At 42.2% G+C, this 17,599-nt stretch overlaps 1 long non-coding RNA gene across 1 annotated transcript; it reads left to right on the forward strand.

Moving 5' to 3' along the window:
- Window positions 1-365: 365 nt before the first annotated feature.
- Window positions 366-4,169, forward strand: LOC123138501 (uncharacterized). Its single transcript, XR_006469199.1, has 5 exons — window positions 366-410; window positions 514-602; window positions 690-832; window positions 2,092-2,145; window positions 3,921-4,169. It is a non-coding gene; the product is annotated as an uncharacterized lncRNA (long non-coding RNA).
- The last annotated feature ends 13,430 nt before the right edge of the window (window positions 4,170-17,599 follow it).

Below are 17,599 nucleotides of genomic sequence, written 5' to 3' on the forward strand. Positions count from 1 at the left end.
TTCACACATGTATAATGTTTCCGGTTAATACAATTCTAGCATGAATAATAAACATTTATCATGATATGAGGAAATAAATAATAACTTTATTATTGCCTCCAGGGCATATTTCCTTCAGTTATGGGTGTGACCGTCCAGATCAGCCACCCGTTGCCTCGGACCGAAGGACCTCTCTGTCACGTTGGCCCTGAGCTCCCTCACAGAGGTACGTATGGCCGGCAGGAAACCCACCTACGTCCTGTTGTTGAACGCTGCCTATTGCTACATTTGTTTGTACTGTGTATAATCTTGTTTAAGCTTTAAATCAATACACCAGGAACTCCAATTTAACTTTTCTTTTAGTTTAATCCCCTTACATTTTGCAGCATGGGGATCAGCTAAGGAGATGTCAGCACTCCTTATCAGAACTGGTATACAATCATTTACATATGGATTGACATTGTATGAGTCTTTGGTGCATGTGTTTTGGCTGGTGTTAACTGCCTTTCCCCTCCCCTTCCATTAACTTTGCAGACTTGTGTAGAGGTGACGATACAAAACTTGAGACCACACACACTTCATGTCCGATGTACGTCGTTCGCTCGGTTGCCGCCATGGGAAAGGTACGTTCTTCTTTCCTTTCTTAGTCCTTCAGTTTTCCTGCTCGTTGTGCACCCGAACGTGGCTAACCCTTTTTTTGGATGAACAAGGGGCGCAGAACTAGCAGCGTACTACCGGTAGCAGTGGGCCAACGAGGAGGACAGTGCTGCTGACGGTGCCCAAGGTGACGAAATGGCGCCTCTTAATCGGCCAGCAGGGCTCCCGTGCGGCGTCTTCGAGAACCCCGGTTGGGGTAAGTTCCCTGTTCTTCTGCTTCAAACTATTCCCTGCGTTGCACTAATTGAATGACGGATAGAGAGATGAATTTTAGTCTTCCCGGTTGTGATAGTGATGCTGCAGGGGTCATGTATAATCATACTGATTGCTATGGGGGTCATACTATATTCAAGTATTATAATTGTTACATGTAACTTAATATATGATGTTTTTGTACACTATGACAGTGTCAACAGATAAAATGTCTTATATTTTGATACGTAGGGAGTATCTATTATGAGTGCGCGCCACCTAATGAATATAAAGTTACATGAAAGTCCTCCATCGAGATGATCCTTAACCTCTGGATATGCAATTTGCTATGCCTAATTAGACGGTGTATGTATGTCTGATTAATTGGAACCCCTTGTTTCTAGACACTCTACTTGATTCAAGTGGATATTTGCTCACTGTATTTTGGAGCTTGATTGTACCACAATGTTTATTACACAAGCTGCTTTAAGGGGTTGTGTGATCAGACAAGCACAAAATTGTAGCTAAAGCTGTCCAAGTCAGCTTTATTGGACAAATAATGATTGCTAATATATATTCCCTCCTTTCCTAAATATTTATCTTTTTAGAGATTTCAAATGGACTACCACATTAGGATGTATATAGATATATTTTAGAGTGTAGATTCACTCATTTTGCTCCGTATGTAGTCACTTGTTGAAATCTCTAGAAAGACAAATATTAAGGAAAGGAGGGAGTAGGTTTTTGTAGTCATTTTATATTCTGCTATAAATATAATACCAAAATAGCTGAAAATCGGGCAATAAAACTTGCTTAGTTATTTTAGTTGCGTAATCTATTTTTCATGCGACTTGGACGTGATTTGCTCGATTATGTCAAATTTCTCATGCTTCTCCCACATAATTTACAAAATATTATATCCAAATCAAGTAAATAAATTGCTTGGGCATCAATTTAGGTCTTCAACATTTTCTGTGGGTTCATACTTACTTCAACTTTGAAGTGGCATTCCAATATTAAAAAGCCACTTTTATGCTAGCAGACAGGCTGATTTTACATTACAATTTCTAAGGGTGAAACAGTCTGCATCCCGTAGGGCACACATCATTTAACTCCATTTTTATCGGATCGCACAATTTAAAACCTTGTGTTGTAATGCAATTCACATTTGGCCCGCTATTCCTTACTCTTAGATGAGTTTTAATGTTAATCTGATGGAAACTGTAGGGACAGCTATTAACTTAATTTTCTTTTTCTATACAGCACTCCTCATATTTTCTACACTATGTTCGGATAAGGTTGCAAAGTAAGAAGCAGGTATGCTTTTGGTATCCAGTTCCTGAAGTTCAAATAAAAAGCATCTAGAGTTGGTACCGTGAATGTTTGTGAGGGAGGTACATAAAAGAGTTAATTTCACAAAGCATAGTGTAGAAAATATACTGACCCTTTTAAGTTAATCACTCTCGGTACGTATGTATTGTATAACAGTTGACCCTTTTAAATTTCCCTTGTCTTTCATGTTCCGGACAGCACGTACCCATTATATAGTATAGTGTGACAGATAGAGAAGTAAAGGCACACCATAATCTCATAAGCCTGCTGTTAAAATAGATCTGGTTGTATTCCAGCTTGTATAACATAGCTTAAAATTCCTAAAAAGTTAATAGTTATTTGCAGCCCAGAATATATCCTGTTCATGTACTCAGTAGCAGCACTGCAGCAGAGACACCCCTCTATTGATTGATCCATATATTGCCAGGAAAAATGGCTATCAGTTCAGCTACAATTGGACTATGAATTATTATTATTTTTGGAAATTAATTACTCCTTGGAGAATCAAAGATCCATGTTCTATTTTTGTCATGTAAGTTAGGTTATAACTATGTAGTTACAACCATATATTTAGAGTTGCAATAACAAACAATTAATAATAGAAACAAGTCAATTATGTGACTCGGTTGCGTCTTTCTGCATATCAATCTTGGTTTAGGTCATTTGTTATTTGATCCAGTGATTGTGTTGATGGCTTAGTTTCTATTTCTTCAGAAAGGCACAAATAGGATCAACTGTATCCAATTAAAGTTTAATCACCTCACATATACATGCTTATTTGTTGCTAATGGTATGTCCTGTCACATCCTTTTACTTGCCTACTAATAATTATCAATAGGAGCAACCTCATGCCTTCCACTCTAGCCTTCATTCACCTCTAGAGATCCATGTTTAGGTACACAATTGCCTATACTATCCGTCGCATCTTACTTTCGGTATCATGTTGAACCTGGCATTTTTTTAAACAACACGACGAGTACATGCCAAGAAGGCTTAATGAAACATATGGTGTTTGGCATTAAAAAGTGTAATGGAGTTGATTAGAATTTTACATGACATGATCAATCGACAAGCCTTTATTGAGGCACAGACTTAGTTCTTGATTTGTTTTGAACAGTGTTCATGTCGAGTGTAAGCTACATACGTTGAGTTTATTTCATTGCACCCAGGGTCATCTAGGGTCTCGCATTATAGTACATATGTCAATTGGTAGATGTTTTTTTCAATATAGAGTTGTATTCAATTTGGCTAGAATGTAATCCTGGTGCTCCTTCAGTTATTCCCCAAGCAATTACATATTTGCAGTGTTCTTTTAGAAGAAATGTCTTCCTGCACAATACAATGTATAGCTAGCTACCAGCTGTTGATTTATATTGATTTCTGTCAAAGCGAGTGTAGTTATATAAACCTTAATGAGACATCTCTGAAGAGAGTTTAGCCAGTCCATATTTCTCTTTCGGGCATGTGTTGGCATGAGATTAGTACCAACGACTCATATGGTGGTTTACATAAGAAGTGTTACATGTCTTGGCATGATTTTATGTAAGCTAGTAAAGCCGTTTTAATTTCTGTCTGCCATGATTTATCAGTTAGTTGTTATAAATCTATTTTCCATCAAGCTTGTATCATCGTTTATTTGAATTCCTTGCATTTATGATTAGCTGACGGTATAAGCACTATTTATTAAGTGAATTCGCGGACTGTTGTACTTGCAGACTAATACTATTGACATTTCTTACTAACTAATGTCTCTGTAGCAGGTCAATTTGTGTGTTGTTGGTTGTGGCAGACCAATATCAGTCAAATTGAAAAACAACCGCCTGTTGGTCTCGGCCCATAACCAGCCGTGAAAGGCAAGATGTTTATGCTGCCTTTCTACCTTTAAATTTGTGATCCTAATATTGTCAGCAATATAGTGAAATGTCCGGGTTTGTTGTACCGCAAATTTGCAGTTTTCTTGAACTTTATTGTGATGAGCAATTCAGCTTCTTCAAACTAATAAATGCATGTTCTTTCCTTGTTTTGTTCCCGGTAATAGTTGATTCTGTATCTTATATATTTGTTGTGAGCTACTTTTAACTCTGATAAAGAATGTTCTTTGGATTGTTGCTTGCTGGTGTTTTTACATCTTTGATCTGATGCTTTATTAGTGGGTTGGGGGTGATCACGCGTAGGGGTGTGGCAAGCCGCACTTCCTATGCCTGTCGAGATGACTTCAGCTTATGTACGCTGCATTTTCTTTTGGATGTGTCATGTCATTTCTACTGGTCTACGTTATGCCTAAGACTTAAATTATCTATGCAGAGATGCAAATTGTCTGTAAGCTACTACGTGTTGCTATATCTTCTATGCCTAAGATATTTGATGATAAACCTATCATGAAACATGCTTTCTATGTTCATGCATTATTAAGTGGCTTCGTATTGTATGCATACAAATGCTTGGACCGGCACCTTTGCGCCAAGGCGCGATCTCGATCTAGTGTTTATATGATACAAGCGCACTTCACTGCTGTGTTTGGTAAAGAATCAACTGAACCAGGCAAACAAATTTTTTTTTTGCGTATCATTGCACTGAAGGTAGAAGTAGTAGCAAGAGCAATTATAGGAACCTCTGACAAGCACGGACACGCGGCGTGGCGTGAGTTAGGAGGTTAGAGCATACAACAGAAAGGGGCAAACAATATGAATATGTCTTCTTTTAACAAGATGAGAATGTGCCTCCTTATTTTTCTCTAATTTACCATATTGAACTTTTAATCATTCATCACCCAGTCTACTGTGAATCAGGTTCACATGCATTTTTCATGCGATGAGTATTTCTGGATTGTATAATGCTAACTTGCACTCGTGTCTTGGTACTTTTTCTCCCGTTTTATATATCTTCGATCTAGGAAGAATTTTTAACTACTTTGGGGAAGATGCATTTTTCACCAGCCAAATTTATTTGCTTAGGAATACTTATTATAAATATTGAATTATGCAAGGAAAATGCAACATGTTAAGGACGGTCTAACTATATATATATAGCCGAATGTGTACTCCTGCTATACAGAATTTAATGGTCCGCCTTTTGCATATTGTATGTCAATGCATTTCATTTCGCGGTAACATGTATGAACCATGCATAGAGCTAATAATTTATCATGTTGTTACTCCAACGGCACTAAAGCTACTGCTATAAATTTACTGGTCATGATTTTTCAGTTTCAGTTTCCATCCAATAAGCAATGAGCAAAAAGTTGAGCTTAGTTGAATTAAGATGAAGGTTGCATTCAGTTGTGTTGAGATGAAGCTTACATTTAACAATTGTCTATGGATTTTCAGCCATCGCAGGACATGTTTAAACATGGTCAACCGTGTTATGTAAGATAATTACCTGACAATAATGCATAAAGAGCCAATCGACCATAATAGACCGCGTACAAAATAAGGCTAAGCCCGTGCAGCGGACGGCGGCGGCGGGGCTCTCCCGGCCCGTGATGGCGCGGTCGGCGTGCTGGATCTTGGGCGGCGGCCCCGGCTTCGTGGCGGCGGACGGGTGGCCGCTGTGGCCACGGGGGCGGCGCGGTGGCTGGGCCTGGTGACGCTCTGGTCTCCCTCATCACAGCGGGTCGGTGTGAGAGGGCTTGGAGCTCTAGATCTCGGCGCTGGCGGCTCCCCGATTTGTCTCTGGCTCCACTTGGTGTGGCTGCGCGGGGCCTTGGTGGAGCGACGGGGGTCAACGGGAGGGCTGGCCGTTGCCGGATCTGGCCGGGCATGGTCGAATTCGGCTGGACAGCGGTGGTTTCCTGTTGCGGTCTTGTCTTCGCGTGGTGCGGTGACTGCAGCGCAGTGGAGCGACCTCTTGTCCCTGGGCCTGGCGTGGCGATGTTGGTCTCCGAGGCGGCGGCCCCGTGATGGTGGTTGATGTGTCGGCAGCTGTGGAGTTCGCGTGGGCGACGAGGCGGCCGCGGTGTTCTTGGTGGAGGGAGGCTCGTTTGGCTCGGCGGCGAGGCCTGGTGGGGTACTTGCATGGCGATGACGCGATTGTTGTGCTGGGGTGTGCGGGTCAGCGGAGGTGCTGGTTGGCGTTGGTTGACCGCGTGGGAGTGGTGGTGTTGCTGATCCGGGCGAAAGCTTGGCCGGTGCTTGCTGGCCGGCGCGGCGGCGCTTGTGGGCGTCGCTTTCCTCCTTGGAGGCGTCGTCGTGGTGATTGGTGTACTTCAACTCTCGGGTCAAGATCTCCGGGCAAAAGTCAGGATCCTGGTTGGATCAGACGGCAGCGTCGTCTCCAACGTCGTTTTCCCTCCTGGGGGCGCCGTCTTGGAGATCTTGGTCCCTTTTGTGCTTCCTACAGGCTGGACGTGCACGACATCGCGGTCGGGAGGTGCCTGGCCGGCGGTGAGGTTGGTGTGGCGTTGCGACGCGTGTGGCAACGATGATGTTGGTGAGCAGAGCTGAGTCGCGACTTGTCCTTTTTATGTCGAAGGTCCGGGGCGTCAATGGGTGTGCCCATGCTGGTTTCTGGCTGTGACAGAGAAGTCGGAACTGCGATCGGCAGGGCCGCTGCGGCAACGATGACTCCATGAGGGCGGTTTTCAACAAGCGGTGCTCTCCGTATGTTGCGTTGGACTAGGTCGGTGCGAGGCTAGCAACTTTCTCGTGTGAAGCTCGTTAGCAAAATCGGAGCTGCCATGTCCTCGACGCTGCGGTCGACTGTTTGGCGTTGTTGTGGCCAGGTCGTTCGCGTTTGCCCCTTTGGGGTTTGTATCTAGGTTTTCGCCCGGTTTTCCTCTAATTAATCGGGCAACTCTCTTCTTAATCAATGAAAATGGCAAATCTTTTGCCTCGTTTTAAAAAAAAACTTTTACTCACGACCGGAAAACAGCGCAGCAAGGTGCACGTCACACTCTAGTGTACATGTAATAGGAAAGATGTATTGTATACCAGTATATGTACGTACTATACACAACAAACTATAGGTATGGGAGATGCCGAAGCTTGATCTCCGACATAGATTCCTGCTGGCGACGAGGTTAGGGTTTCTCGTTGCGTTTACGCGCCAACGAGATTTGGTTTCGGGACCTCTTTAATTTTTACTCTGGTCAACCTTTATAATATCTCTGTTGCGCTTTCTCTTGACTATGATGTTTCTTATCTAACTTTGTAATTAAGTAAGTTCGACCACTGTGAGAAACACCCGTAATGTTATTCATACCTGACAATTATTACATGTACACTGCTTTGGATCTAAAGTTCAAGAAACAATAGGATAATTCCTACAACTGAGAATTGCAATGAAATATCTTGGCATCCTCTCACTGATATCAATGCGCAAGATGAAATACTACCAAGACTTCACTAAAGCGACTGCAATCGAAGAGGAGCACCGACACTGCTACTCTTTCACCCACACAAACTTGATTGCCAATAAAGGTTTTTGAAAGCCCATTGAGTCACTCATATAAGATGGGAAGCCGTAAGTGACAAGAGAATTTCGGCCATGAATGTTCCCCTACAAGTGCATGTTGTCAGACTGCCAGATCTTTGCTAGAACGCAAATGAAGGGCTCCGACTCCACAAAGAATCAAGCCATCAAAAGCAACACAACACAATATCATAAACTCGTCACCAAACTTCGGCGAGGACACAAACCACTTTTCCTCCATGGCTCTGCCACATAAGAGAGAGTAGATCTATTCGCAAAACACTAGTCCCTTCATTAATGAGACGTCGACGAAGACCGTAAAGAATGTTTGAGGTACTCCCACCTCTCAGCACGAAGATGGCAGTGAGAGGCGAGGGACCGAAAGAAGCGTCCTCAAACCCTAACCTCTCTTTCCTTGTATTATTGTTTACGACTATGAGTAAACATCTCCCGATCGACATCAAAATCTAAACCAGGCTCATATCATATAGGCCTCGTGTCAGCCCATGTTATCATCTCAAAGTCCAAGCATACCAACATAGGCCCAACATGTAGCCATCTAAAAAGAACAAGGTTTCCTTTTCTTTTTCTCAATGTGAACATTTTTTTAAAGTAATCGATCAGCTACCCAGTCGTAAAGGCAGATCATGCACCATGGAAGGAAGTCCACAACGCAAGGGTAGACCAAGGAAGCTAAGCTAGTATATATAGGGTAGGAAATCCAAGTTCATCTGTGGCCACAAATTTCCCTACTAAAATTAAACATATGCATGCCGACTAGCAAGTTATATACGTACTGATCACTCTTACTCTCTAATTAGCTGCAAGATATATATACTCAACCGCAGTTCAGGTGACGTTGCCGAGAAATCAAAAACCAACCTATCTGATTCGAGAGCATCTTTGATACACTGCTTGTCACCGATTACCTTCTAATTAAGAGTTGGTAAGGTCATCTGTGACACGCAGGGAATTAAAAATGCGTGTTTCGTTCTCTTATTCGTTATCAGTTGTTCACATTCCTTTCGAATCTATTGGTACATGGACGCATACGTGCATCATATCCTTGCCGTTTTCGATCCCTGAGGGAGATTCATAATTTGCTTGGCTAATCTTATCCAAAAAGATGATACTCCGCGCGTTGCAGCGGGAGTCGGCTGCAATATATTTCAATGAAATTTAGTTTTTGATTCATTTGATTAATAATATATAAAGGACAGTGATAACGTCCAAACATTCTTACTTTAGGGATAGATCCGAACGATCCTCCCGCGATTGCTAATCCCGCTTTATTCTCTCCTAAACGCTCAATAATCCATCACGATCGTAAAACCCACCAGCCCACGTGAAGTTTCATCTCCTTCTTACATGCATGCATGGGAAGAAAACAAAAATGATGATGTCATCAAAGATTTTTCTCAATGCAAAGATTCAAAATATTTTGTAGCCCAAACCGTCGCTCCAATTGAAAAATCGTTTTCACATAAAAGATTCGTCGCGACAAGACTTCAAAACTAGATCCCATATTGATATGTTCCGACAAATTTTTTTGGAGGTAAAAAGTTACCACGTCTGGGCTACGCAAGTTATCAATTTGTCGTACATAAGTTATCATGTCATTTACATAGAAGTTACCGGGGTATGTTTCTTCAACTAACTTTCATCCCTAGGTCAAAATTAATTGTGGTGTTTGTAGTGAGTTATCATCTTTGTTGTGTGTATATTCAGGGTCGTCTTTAAAAGTTTGGGGGCCCGGTGCGGAAAATAAATTAGGCTAGGATTCGGCTATCAATTCATGTAATGCGCGCTTGTCATCACATCACGCAAGATTTCACCACTCTGCTAAGTAACCGATAACATGTTGTGAATCGCGTCATGCAGATTACTCCAGGTTACACATTTGCGTTATATAATCATTGAATATAAAATAGGGTCTTCAGGTTTTTAAAAATCATACTCCCATTGACCTTTGTTTCATATTATTGGGTGTGTATTAAATTTAGGGAATTCTGAAATATTGATTATTTTTTATTTCCAGCTCTTTGATTCCCTTCGATAGGTTGTTTCCAATAAATAAAAGTCTATGGTAAAAAAATGGCCCCAAGATGGAGCCATCTCCATGCTGATTTTCTTTCATCGCTAATGGTCACGCATGCAATTACCGGAACTAAATGGTGTATGCAGTAGAGGGAGTTGTGTGGGAAATAAAACTTATCCATGCCATGCAAAAAGAAATGTATCCATGAGATGGAAAGGAATCACGCACATGCAGGGGAGATAATCAAGGTAAGAAATCCCGTGCATCATGCAGGGGTGCGCAGAGAAGGAAAGAAATCGTTGGCTGATTTGAGATCGTGCATGACATGCAAGTAATTAGCGCGAGATTAATGATTTTTGGGCCCCCATCTTTTTAGGGGGCCCTGTGCGGTCGCCCACCTTGGCCATCCTCATCGACGGCCCTGTGTATATTATCATGTTGCATAAAAGTTATCGAGGTATGTTTTTCAACAATTTTCATCCCATCAGTCAAAAATTTACCATGAAGTTTGTATATGAGTTATCAGCTCTCCTCTGTATGTATTATCATGTTGTTTACACATGAGTTATTGGGAGGTATTTTCAACAACTTTTCCCCCGGCCAAAAAGTTACCACGCATGGATTGAGTAATTTATCGGCTCTGTTGTATGTATATTACCATGATATTTACACACAAGTTATCAGGGTATGTTTTTCAACAAACTTTTATCCCGGAGTCAAAAGTTACTGCGGAGTGTGTAGTGAGTTACACGAGAAGATATTTGTGGTATGTTTTTAACAACTTCTTTTTCACGGGTAAAAGTTATCATGGTGTTTGTACCTAAATTATCAGGTCCGGAAGCCTATATTACCATGTTATTTACACAGATGTTATCAGAGCATGTTTTCAACAACCATTTTTTCACGTATCAAAGTTATCATGATGTTTTTATCTAAGTTATCAGGTCTGCGATGTATATATTAACATGCAATTTACAAATAAGTTACCAGGGGTGTTTTTCAACAACTTATTCCCCAGGTTAAAATTACCCCTCGGTGTTTATATGCAAGTTATCAGTTATGTGGCGCCTAAATTATCATGCTATTTACAAAGAAGTTATCGGTACTATGTTTAAAACAACTTTTTTTCACGGGGCAGAGTTATTGTGGTGTTTGAACTAAGTTACACGAAAAATTATTGATGATACGTTTTTAATAACTTTTTTCACTTGTCAAAGTTATCATGGTGTTTGTACCTAAATTATCAGGTCTCCGATGTGTATATTACCATGCGATTTATAAATAAGTTACTAGGGATGTTTTTCAACAACTTACTCCCCCGGCTTAAAATTACCCCTTGATGTTTGTTTGCAAGTTATCAGCTCTGTGGTGCCTACATTATCATGCTATTTACATAGAACTTATCGGGGTACACATTTTAGCATTTTCGTAAATATAATAGGACATCTAACACAAATGCATCTACCCTCTGATTTATCTGTTGAACTAAATTTAACTCTTAATTTACCCAAGCTGCAGTTCACGGAGAGAGAATGGAACAACGATGTGTAATTCACCATACTTATCAAGGGGTATGTTTCAACAAAGAAATTTCGCCGAGTCGAAAGTTACCATGATGTTGGTATGTAAGTTACCAGATGCGCGGTGTGTATATTATCATACTATTTATATACAAAAAGTAACCAAGAGTCTATTTTCAATAAGAGAAACTCAGGGTAAAAAAAGTTATCGCATTGTTTATATGTGTGTTATCAGGTTTGCGTATGTAAATTATCATGTTTTTTACAGAGAAAATTAGCGGAATACATTTCGAAACATATCTTTCTTTCTGGGATGACATAAGAGACAACGACTAGAGTTCGAATTCTATAGGAGGCGAAACTTTTTTTTCTCTAAAAGTTGATCATATGTACAAAAGGGAAACAAGTACAAACACAGCACATTGTTCCTTAAAAACTTGGTCTAGATGGTTCTTCTCATTGTGGAAAGCATTGTTTTTTCCCACTTCTAATCACTAGTAGAAAAAGGGGCAAATCTGAGAAACATTAGTGCCGGTTCGATTTTGAGCCGGCACTAATGTGTCCATTAGTGCAGGTTCCAATGGCTAGTCGGCCGCTCTTATTAGTACCGGTTCGTGGCGAACCTTTAGCACCGGTTCGTGCCACGAACCGGTACTCAAGAGAGTGGTGGCAGGATGTTGTCAGTCTGGGGCCCGTCCAGCACCTTTAGTACCGGTTCGTGTCACGAACCGGTACTAAAGGTCGACGTACATAAACCCTTCGTCCACCCGAGCCACTCTGTTCTTCCCCTTTCCTCTCACTTCCTCTGTTCTTCCCCTCTCTTCCTCGAGCTCCTCACAAAATTTGCCCAAAATTTGTCAAGATTTGAAGGCCCCCATCCATTCAAATGATCACAAAGGTTAGCAACTTTGTCCTTTCAACTCTCATTGCTAGATTACCTCTTGCAATGCTTTGTATAATGATTAATTTGGGAGGAATTATATTTGCTAGTATTTGATTTATATGCAATTTGAGGTAAAAAATAACACTTAGTTTGCATATGTATGTGTGGTTTACTTAGTGCCTTCTAAATCTCCGTCGATCGCCCGCACCGTCCCGTCACCAGCACTGGTGAGGCTCTTGTTCATGAATGTTTTACATTACCAAATTGATGTTTGTGTGATTTGGATATATAGTTACTCGTATAATTGTCTTACCCGTACGTTGTTTGTTATACATAGTGCCATGGTTTTGATATCCCTCCCCGTCGGCCCTCGTCCTTGTTATGATTCGGATGTGGTATATTCTCTTTTAAACTAGTTGTTGCATTTCGTGTTTATGACAAATTATGCCCATCAAGTTGACATAGTTATTTTTATTTAGGAGGTATGTGAACCGGAAATTCCAACCGACCCTATTGTCAAGAGGTTAAATTTAGTTGAAAGAGAAAACGAGTATTTGAAAGAAAAATTGAAAAGAATTGAGGGGGAGAAGATGGAATTGGAGTTGCATGTTGCCGATGTCGTCGATAATCACAAGATCAAGATGGAGAAAATGAGATTGAAGATTAGAAAGATTAGAAAATATGCCATTGATAGTGTGGCTTGGTATCATTATGATGTTGGATCAATTATTACCTTAGTTGCGATCTTGATCGCATTTGCTGTTGCATTTGAATTCTTTAGCTAGAGAGTTATTTGTATGTTGCATTTAATTAAGTGTTGTATATGAACTTTATGTATAAACTTGTATTAATTTGGTCTATTCGGTGTTGTGTATAATGAAGATATGAGCCGACAATGGATGTATGATGACCGATGCTCTCCCGGGTTCATTAATGGCGTGCATACTTTTCTGCTTGCCGCTGAGGCAAACAAGCGGGTGGATGGTTTTATGCCTTGTCCATGTGCTGGCTGTAAGAATGGTCACAATTACTCTACGTCAAACGTCCACCTATTTGAGTCCGGTTTCATGCCCCACTATAATGTTTGGACCAAGCACGGTGAAAGAGGGGTTATGATGGAAGACAATGAAGAAAAAGAGGACGACAACATCTATCCTGGCCATGGGTTCCCTGAATATGATGATACAACAATGGAGGAAGAAGCCGAGACGGCAATGCGGGAACAAGCTGAAGAAGAGGCATCAGATGAGCCCGCTGATGATCTAGGTCGGGCCATTGTCGATGCAAAGAGAAACTGCGCAAGTGATTTGGAGAGGAAGAAGTTGCAGCGCATGTTAGAAGATCACAAGAAATTGTTGTACCCAAATTGCGAAGCTGACAAAAAAAGTTGGGCACCACACTGAAATTGCTGCAATGGAAGGCAGAGAATGGTGTATGTGACAAGGGATTTGGAAAGTTGCTGGTAATGATAAAGAATATGCTTCCAAAGGACAACGAATTGCCCGAGAGTACGTATGAAGCAAAGAAGGTTGTCTGCCCTCTACGGTTAGAGGTGCAGAAAATACATGCATGCCCTAATGACTGCATCCTCTACCGCGGTGCGTACGAGGATTTGAACGCTTGCCCGGTATGTGGTGCATTGCGTTATAAGATCAGTTGCGATAACCCTGGTGATGTTGAGGGCGAGCGCCCCAGGAAGAAGATTCCTGCCAAGGTGATGTGGTATGCTCCTATAATACCACGGTTGAAACGTTTGTTCCAAAACAAAGAGCATGCGAAGGCGATGCGGTGGCACAGAGAAGACCGTAAGAAAGACGGAAAGTTGAGAGTACCCGTTGACGGTTCGCAGTGGAGAAAAATCGAGAGAAAGTACAGGGAGGAGTTTGCAGGTGACCCAAGGAACGTATGGTTTGGTCTAAGCGCAGATTAATCCTTTTGGGGAGCAGAGCAACAACCATAGCACGTGGCCTGTGACTCTATGTTTGTATAACCTTCCTCCTTGGTTGTGCATGAAGCGGAAGTTCATTATGATGCCAGTGCTCATCCAAGGCCCTAAGCAACCCGGCAACGACATTGATGTGTACCTAAGGCCATTAGTTGAAGAATTATTATAGTTGCGGAATGGAACAGATGTACGTGCGTGGGATGAGCACGGACAGAAAGAATTTGACCTAAAGGCGTTGCTGTTCGTGACCATCAATGATTGGCCTGCTCTCAGTAACCTTTCAGAACAGACAAACAAGGGATACCGCGGATGCATGCACTGTTTGTATGATACCGACAGTATATATTTGGAGAGTTGTAGGAAGAATATGTACCCGGGACATCGTCGATTTCTTCCGAGCAGGCATCCCGTAAGAAAGAAAGGCAAGCATTTCAAAGGTGAGGCGGATCACCGGGCGAAGCCTCGCCACTGTACTGGTGCTGATGTACATGATATGGTCAAGGATTTGAAGGTAATATTTGGAAAGGGTCCTGGCAAACAACCTGTTTCGAAGGACGCTGACGGACGCGTGCCCATGTGGAAGAAGAAATCTATATTTTGGGACCTGCCCTATTGGAAAGACCTAGAGGTCCGCTCCGCAATCGACGTGATGCACATGACGAAGAATCTTTGCGTGACCCTGCTTGGCTTCTTGGGCGTGTATGGGAAGACAAAAGATACACCAGAAGCATGGGAGGACCAACAACGTATACACGAAAAAGACGACATACATCAGGGTCAGGCCAGCTACGCTCTTACCAAAGAAGAGAAGGAAATCTTCTTTGAATGCATGCTCAGCATGAAGGTACCGTCTGGCTTCTCGTCGAATATAAAGGGAATAATAAATATGGCAGAGAAAAAGTTCCAGAACCTAAAGTCTCATGACTGCCACGTGATTATGACACAACTGCTTCCGATTGCATTGAGGGGGCTTCTACCGAAAATGTTCGATTAGCCATTGTGAAGCTATGTGCATTCCTCAATGCCATCTCTCAGAAGGTAATCGATCCAGAAAGCATACCAGGGTTATAGAATGATTTAGTGCAATGTCTTGTCAGTTTTGAGTTGGTGTTCCCACCATCCTTCTTCAACATCATGACGCACGTCCTAGTTCACCTTTGCAAAGAGATTAACGTTTTGGGTCCTTTATTTCTACACAATATGTTCCACTTTGAGAGATTCATGGGAGTCTTGAAGAAATATGTTCATAACCGTGCTAGGCCAGAAGGAAGCATCGCGAAGGGCCATGAAAATGAGGAGGTCATTGAGTTTTGTATTGACTTTATTCCTGATCTTAAGCCGATTGGTGTTCCTGAATCGCGGCATAAGGGCGGACTAGATGGAAAAGGCACGCTAGAAGGAGATCAAATAATATGTATGGACGGGCATTCTCTCACTGAAGGACACTACACAGTTCTACAGAATTCCGCCTTGGTGGCTCCGTATATGGAGGAACACAAGAATTTTCTACACTCCAAACACCCGGAGAAGTCTGACGACTGGATTACACGTGAACAAACGAGGACTTTCGCCGGTTGGTTGCAGAAACGTGCCATGCATGATGATGATATTGAAGATGACCTATACTCGTTGTCCCAGTTACTTCGAATATAATGACTTTCAAAGGGTACCAGATAAATGGGAATACATTTTACACGATCGCCCAAGATAAGAAGAGCACCAACCAAAACAGTGGTGTTCGCTTGATGCAACAACCAACATAGGAAAGGAAACATATTATGGTTACATAGAGGACATATGGGAACTTAACTATGGAGGTGGTTTGAAGGTCCCTTTGTTTTGGTGCAAATGGGTCAATATGACACGAGGCGGGATAACGGAAGACCCGCAGTTCGGAATGACAACAGTGGATCTCAACAATCTTGCGTATGCAGAAGAACCATTCCTCCTAGCCAATGATGTGGAGCAGGTTTTTTTATGTGAAAGACATGTCTACCAGGCCGAGAAAAAGAAAAGATAAGGAAGCGAATGGATCATACGACGAGCCAAAGCGCCACATAGTTCTTTCAGGAAAAAGAAACATCGTGGGAGTGGATGACAAGACAGACATGTCAGAAGATTATGAAAAGTTTGATGAAATTGCTCCATTCACAATGAATATTGACCCGAGCATCCAGGTAAATGATCAAGATTTTTCATGGCTATGGTACAAAGGGACACACGCGAAGAAAAAGTTTCACACCCAAAGATCCGGGATGTGATCGGATTCACTATCTTCACTTTCTTCTGTGTTTCACACCCAGGAGGGAATCTCTGTAATAGTTAGGGTAGTTATGTGTTATTCACAAACTAGTGATTCACACAAATTTCAAATAATTCAAAATTTAAACTATTCAAATTTGAAAACTATCGGCACTAACGGAAAGTTTGTAATTTTTTGTACCTAAAGCAAAAATATTCAGAAAGAAACTCTAAATACAGCAAAAAACAACTCAAAAATAAATAAAGCAAAAAAATTAAGAAAATAAAAAAGCCCGCCTACTGGGCCAAAGCGGCCTGCATACGACTAGAAACACAACCTTCCGTTGGGCCAGGATGCAGGCCCGCAAATGCCCAATAGGCCCACAGGGCAGCACTGAACAGGTAGGCCCAGTAGGCCTGCTTAGGAGAGGAGCTCGAGAGAGCTACCACACTGGGGCTTATAAACCAGTACGGTAGCCCCTCGACTAGCGAGGTGGGACTAAACTTGTCGCACCGCACTACGCCAGCGCACCCCCTTTAGTACCGGGTGGTGGCTGCAACCGGTACTAAAGAGGGGGTCTTTAGTACCGGTTGGTTCCACCACCCGGTACTAAAGGGGGTGCGCTTCCCGCCGCTTGGCCTGGCCAAAACAGACCTTTAATACCGGTTGGTGGCACCAACCGGTACTAAAGGTCCATCCTATATATACAACAGTTGAAAAAATTTAACTTTCCTCTCTGTTTCTTTCCTCCGTCGCGCCGCCCTGCCCTGATTGATGCCGTCCCCGTCGACGTCGCCGCCCCCGCCCCTCGTCGCCGATCCCGGCCGTCCCCGCCCCTCGTTGCCGTCCCCGTCGACGTCGCCATCCCGGCCGTCCCCGTCCCCGTCGTCGTGCCCCGCCCCGTCGTCGTCGGTGCCCGTCCCGTTGTCGCCGCCCCGTCCCCCTGCCCCATCGTCACCCTCCCGTCCCGTCGCCCCATCGTCGCCGCCCCGTCGTCGCCTCGCCGGTGAGCTCACCCCGGCCGCCATGTTCACACGCACACACATGTACACACTACGCACACACACACATTATAGAATTTTAGTTATAGAATTTTTTTCTGTTTTTTAGTTATAGAAATGTTAGAAATTGTTCTGTTTTGTAGTTATAGAAATATTTCTAGAATTGTTAGTTATATAGAAATATTTTTTAGTTATAGAAATATTTATAGAAATGTTAGCAATTTTTCTGTTTTTTAGTTATAGAAATATTAGAAATGTTAGTTATATAATCAGAAATGTTAGAAATTTTAGAATTAGTTTTAGTTAGATGAATCAGATTAATGTCAAATTGTTAGAATTTGCATATATAGAATGTTAGATTAATGTTACTTTTTGCGGGCATATAGTATTTGTTCTCGACG

This window comes from Triticum aestivum, chromosome 6B, assembly GCF_018294505.1.
Source record: "Triticum aestivum cultivar Chinese Spring chromosome 6B, IWGSC CS RefSeq v2.1, whole genome shotgun sequence".
Taxonomy (NCBI): domain Eukaryota; kingdom Viridiplantae; phylum Streptophyta; class Magnoliopsida; order Poales; family Poaceae; genus Triticum; species Triticum aestivum.